Consider the following 6,000-nt stretch of genomic DNA (forward strand, 5'->3'; position numbering starts at 1 on the left):
TAAATTAAAGATAAGCATAAGGTAAAATAAAATAACATGATAAAAGAACATAATGAAAGAAAACAAATGAAAAAAATTAATAAGTTTCTTCGCGGATATTCCGACCATCCGGATCAATTGTTCTGCCTTTTTGAATTAAAAAAGCTTCCCTGGCCTTACGGATAGAGTCTCGGTTAGAAAATATTTTTTTGATGGGGATTAATTGCATGTCGTTAGCAGTGTGGTTAGGAGAGGACAGGAAATGTTCGGCGGCTGTAGTAGGTTTAGATTTGTTGTTAGGGTTATCTATGGTACGGCGGTGTTCATTAAATCGGTCTTTTAATCGTCGTTTCGTCTCTCCTATGTATTGTAAATTACAGCGGTTACATTGAATCATGTAGATGAGGTTTTTAGTGTCACAGGTCAGGTCAGATTTTATGGGGCGCGTTTCCCCGGTAGAAAAGAAGGTATATGTAGTAAGTCCGTGAGAAATGTAGGGACAAGTAGCACAGTTTTTGCCACAACGGAAAGAACCAGAAGGGAGTTGGGGATTAGAAGAATTAGAAGAGAGTTTAGCTGTAACTAGTAAGTCACGAAGGTTAGGGGAGCGTCTGAAGGCTACAACAGGCAAATGCTGAGGACAGACGCATGACAAACTGACGTCAATTTGTTATTTTCTCTTTATCTTAAAAAGTAAAAAAAGCTTTTTTCCCCCATTCTTTTTGCATAATATTTATCTCATTCTTCTCAATTTGAACAGCCAAAAACATATTTTTTGCATTTTTCGTAAAAATCCACCTACCATGATACCTTAATTATTTCACTTTTTATATCGTTTCTATCGTCTTAGCGTTTTCAATATTCATGCAGTAATTTTCTTGTATTGTTTCTATGTAAATATTTGAGAATTGTAGTCAGTGTCTCATGCAGTGTCTCTCTCATTCACGAGAGAGGTTTACTACGGTTACTGCTTACCGAGGTTTCGTAACTAAGGGACCGTTCATTTTTTATGAGGGAGGGGGGGCTGGTGGGATTTGGGAAGCACCATTTAAAAATTGCATGACCCCCCCTCAGCTTACCAATTTTCTCACATGGCCCCCCCTTATAGCGGTCATTTTTTGGGATGACCCCCCCCCCAAAAAAAAAAAATTGAACAAGCAATATTTAGATTTCAACTTTTTTAATATTTCTCTATTATCCCCCTACTTCACGTTATTGTGCTCACTATGAAGACAATATTTACAATCTCTATACGACAGAGAGCTGTTGTTTAAAAAACAAATCAAAAGAAAGAGAAGTCAATTTCGGATCTCCTAGTTATGGCTCGCACTGAGCGTGTGGCATTTGGCCTCTCATTGGCATCTTCCTCATCTGAATTGATGAATGTCACTTGAGTCATCTTCTCCCCCAGAGTCAATGGCATCACTGTCATACTCATCATTGTCACTTTCATCCGTTTCACTGCTGTCAGCACTTGCCCTGTTGTCATTTTGTGTCAATGTCCTGGCATTTCTCTGTGTTGGTTGGCCAGCTCGGAGAGGACTCTTCTGCTGCAAGGATGAATGTCTTACAATTGCCTTTACTTTCTCACTCTTGCTGCTTTTCAAATGCTGCTTCAGCCCGTGGTGGTTTGAGTACTTGTTTAGTTCTGGAACACGTAGCTGTTTAAGCTTGGTTAGATCTTCGCACAACTCAGTCCAAGGATAATCCTCCTCCCTAATTAACTTTGCCTTTTCTTCTGCTCTCTTTTTCCTTTTAAATTCCAGCACTTCGAGATGCTGAAGATAATCCACCACAAACTTCGATTTGACAATAAACTTATCTGCAAATAGAGCAACGCTCTCTGGGTCAGATAAAACCAGCCTGCCACTTTCATGCTCTTTCTTCTTTATATTGTTAATCCAATCGGGGAAAGAGCGCATTACTACATGAGCATCATGAAAGAGGCTCATTCCAAAATGCGCAATAATGGCGAAAGCGACGAGTCGTTTAAGAAAAGGTATACAGCTGAACGATCCGGGCAGTTTGACATCTTACATGCAAAAGAAGCAATTTTTCTAGGTGCGGATGGCTGTTCAGAAAGGGCGAGTGAGTTTTCCATGCAAGGGTACCAGTTGAAGCCCAGTGATGGAAGAAAACTGAACTTCTCCATCAAAGAGCACAGAGCAATGGTGGAAAAGTTGAATGTCTTATTGAAAGATGTAAAGGAACACGATTCCACACTCTTTCAGTCCAATGGGCTTGCTTTAAAGCAGGGCGAAGAATTTGCCCACAGTTTTAATGTAAAACAGATCAAATGTACAGAAGCTAAGTTGACGAAGGTTACGCAGGACATGGAAGCACTAGAAAATAAGAACAGCAATTATAACAGCATATTCAAAGGCATACTCAAACAGCACATCAACAAAAGGAGAAGGAAAAAAGAAAACCGCAGAAAGTCAAATGAAAGAAAGAGGAAGCGGACTGAAAACAACGTCCAACGAGTTTATGGAATCTGTGTTGGAAACCCGCTAGGAAATGATCTTCCACAATGCCTTGTGTACCCTCCTAGAACGGCCGTCCCGGAAGAGTGTCTTAAAGTTGAGGATGTTGCCACGTCGATATTTAGAAGAGGTGGGCCATACATCGCACAGCTCTTGGAAGGGAATTATTTCACCAATGCTGCAAGAAGCAGAATCACCACCAACCTTGAGCGGGAAGTCAGAGATTATGTTTACACCTTCATGTACCCTGAAGAGTACACTCTGACGGAAAGCATTGCTGCTTCTTACAGCATTGGTGAAAGAGACTCCCATAACAGCACAAGCGGCGACGAAGAACTCGACGACAGCGGAGATGAAGATGAGTGCCAGTGAAAGTTGCATTCGAAAATAACAGTGTTAAATACTTCTTTTCAGTAGCTACAAATGCTTTTTGTCGCCAAACGTTTTTTTAAAGCAGAAGGAAAGCTTGTAATAAATTTATATCCTGCCTTCTATGTTTATTCTATAGCAATTTTTTTGATATTCAAACATTATGCCATTTTAAAGTTTTACTAAAATATTTCACGGGACCCCCCCTTTTCCCTTATTTTTTTGGGATGGCCCCCCCTCGAAAGCCATTTTTTTTCGCATGGCCCCCCCCCCAAATCCCACCAGCCCCCCCTACCTTATAAAAAATGAACGGTCCCTAAACCGCACTGAGTTATTAGAGAAGCTGTTTACACGGAACTAATTAACTAAAGTAGGCCGCATGCAACGGACGGTTTGAGGTTTTCTCGGAAAGCAAGTGCTGTATTGTCGCTCAGAAACTATTGGAAAATTATAAAATTTGACTTAACCTTAATGCTGAACGCAGTTCGTTGTCAATTTGCTTGCGGTGATGTCGAGGCAAACTCTCCTTAAAAGTAAAGCTTTATAGATAAATAGTTGAAAGAAAATTTTGATATCTCGCTGAGCCTCTTCCCGCAAAAAACCTGAAACTGCATCTGCCACGGAGCCCGGGCTACGAAAATGTTTACCGGTACTTCTTTTTATTCGGGGCCGCGTTAAATTCTAACATTTGCTTTTCTTCTCCATAGACCTCAATTATGATTTTTTTTCTCTATATTTGTGGTAAGTCTTCTTTTAGTTGCGCCTCCCTGTACACTGTAGTCTGCTGGCAGCCGGTTTTTTCTCTTAGGGTCACTTAGACGAGTGTTTAGTCATCGCGGACGCAAAAGGGCAGTATGGCCGTGGCCGAGTGGGGAAGAAGGCGAGACGAGAGAAAACCGTCTGCGGACTCTTTTTAACTTTTCAAACTCTCCGTCAGCCCAGCAACGTGCGTGCCGCGCCCATGTCTCGTCCCATTCCCCTTTAGGCTAAAGCGTCATATCCTCATAGCCCCTGCTGAATTTCGAGAGAAAAACAGACTGCCAGCAGTCTATGCACACTGCTACTAAGCTACTGAGCTTCTAACAGAAAGGGAACGCTTACGGCACTTGACGATGAACGGGAAACAGCAGTCCGGGATTTCTTTGCCTAAACACGAGTTTAATTAGCTTTTTTTGCCCGTTGACTTGAAACCTACCTACATTAGGAGGAATCTTTGTCTATTTTTCTCTTCTTTACGCGCTGCACGCGTGAACACTTGCTGCCAAGATATATCACGACAACGTCTGCTTTTCCTCGGTTACTGTCGGTTACTGAGCTAAACCATGCGTGACGGGGCGATCAACTGTCGACAAACCTAGGTTGGCTTACTTTTGATTTTGCCGCCATTTACCGAGGTTTGCTACTGTGTTTACACGATTACAAATTTCACTCCAGTAAAGTTAAAACAAAACCAAGGTAAACATCTCTCGTGAAAACACGGGCTCATTAGTATTCTTATAATCGATTGTATATATTTGAGCGTATACAAAAATTTTACTTTCGACTTGAAAATGACCGTCGAACGGTCGAAACGTCGTTGCTTTTTAACGTTAACTTTCATAGTGAAATCCGTAACAAATTACTTACAAGAATTATGGCCTCAAGAAAAACCTGATTTTCCCGATAAACTGGATTGCTATGTGCATTAGGCTGTATCTGCTTGACGCGGTCACCGCATTGGCTGCAGTGCCAGTAGCGGCTTTGTTTTCTAAGATTCTCATCCCGTTAATATTCTTTGGATTCGTCATACTTCAAAGTCAATTCCTACAAACTTTAAGGGACGATCATGTATATGTGGGTTATTGCGGTCGATGTGTTCAAGTTCCAGGTCGCTGGTACAAGTTAAGCGGCGAATAAGACTTGTACATTTTTTTGCGGGGAGGGGGCGGATGTACACAGGCTACAGTGGAACCTGCCTTACCGTCACTTGTTATGACGGCTAAATTTTTTTTTGTCCCGGTGAAACGCAGTTAAGTTAATACGACCAACGACCACATTTTGAAATCCCAACCTGTATAATCCTTTATAATTTTAACCCGTTAATCAGCCACTCGAACCAAATATGCATTCGTAGTTGATCAAGCAAGTCAAAGATTGAGAAACAATGTTGAAAAGTATTCTTTTATATTCAAAGAGCCTATAACATGCTTTTGACATTGAAATCTTTTCATGATATTATTGCCTATACTGATTGAAGCTTCAATTTTTTAAAATGACAACAGCTTACATCAGATGTAGTTGAAAAGCTATACTATTTTCCTTCGCTCCTTTACGTTAGCCCATAATGTTTTTGAAAGAAAAGAAAACGTAAATAGTCGTCAGTAAGAAATATGAATAAAAAATACATTGTTCGAAATCTATAAGATGGAGGAAACCCCGGCTCACCTAAAGGCTGGAAACGATTATCGAGCTTACTGGAGACAAAAATGGAACAAACCTTGTCGTGAAAAAGGCCTTGACTTGATTTTCCGATAAGACGCGAACTACTTTGTTTAATTCGCATGTTTTTACGACCAAGGCTTTGTATAACTTGCACAAGAGGTTTCTCTATTTTGTTTTCATGGATGGATAGGATATGCTGTGATTGGTCGTTGTTTAAGTTGGTCGTATACCACCTTTACCGTGTAGCAGTTTGCTTGTGTAAAACCGTGAACTCCTATTGGAGTGTTAAAACTCTTTTTTACAACTAGTCTGTCCTTGTTTGATTTGTCTTCACCTTCTGCATCTGGACAAGTCAGTGTTCTATGAATCAAGCTCCAAATATTGCACAATTTTGTGTCTGTTCTTCGAAGCCGTTGATTCTCTCTGTTTTCTACTTTGCCCTCTGTCTCCGCTCTCTATCCGGTATTCCCTGATCTTGGTGGCTTCTCGACGCCTTCCCTCGCTGTGCCCGCTGCTCTTCCCGAGTCGCCACCCTTGCTTGTTTTCGCTCGCATGTTTGCCCTTCCTTCTCGTTCGCAGCTCGACGTCCTCTCTTCGTAGCCGCTTCCCTCTTCGCCGCAACGGTGGACGTTGCCAACGGTGTCCACTGTCCGTTCCCCAACGTATACCTCCTTTTGCTCGCTGCCTCCCTGCTCCGATGTGTTTCAACATATTTCGGAAAACTTTTCCTTCTTCCTTCACGTCGCCT

The sequence above is a fragment of the Orbicella faveolata genome, unplaced genomic scaffold (assembly GCF_042242905.1).
Source record: "Orbicella faveolata isolate gen_17 unplaced genomic scaffold, um_ofav_v1 contig_24, whole genome shotgun sequence".
In the NCBI taxonomy this organism is placed as follows: domain Eukaryota; kingdom Metazoa; phylum Cnidaria; class Anthozoa; order Scleractinia; family Merulinidae; genus Orbicella; species Orbicella faveolata.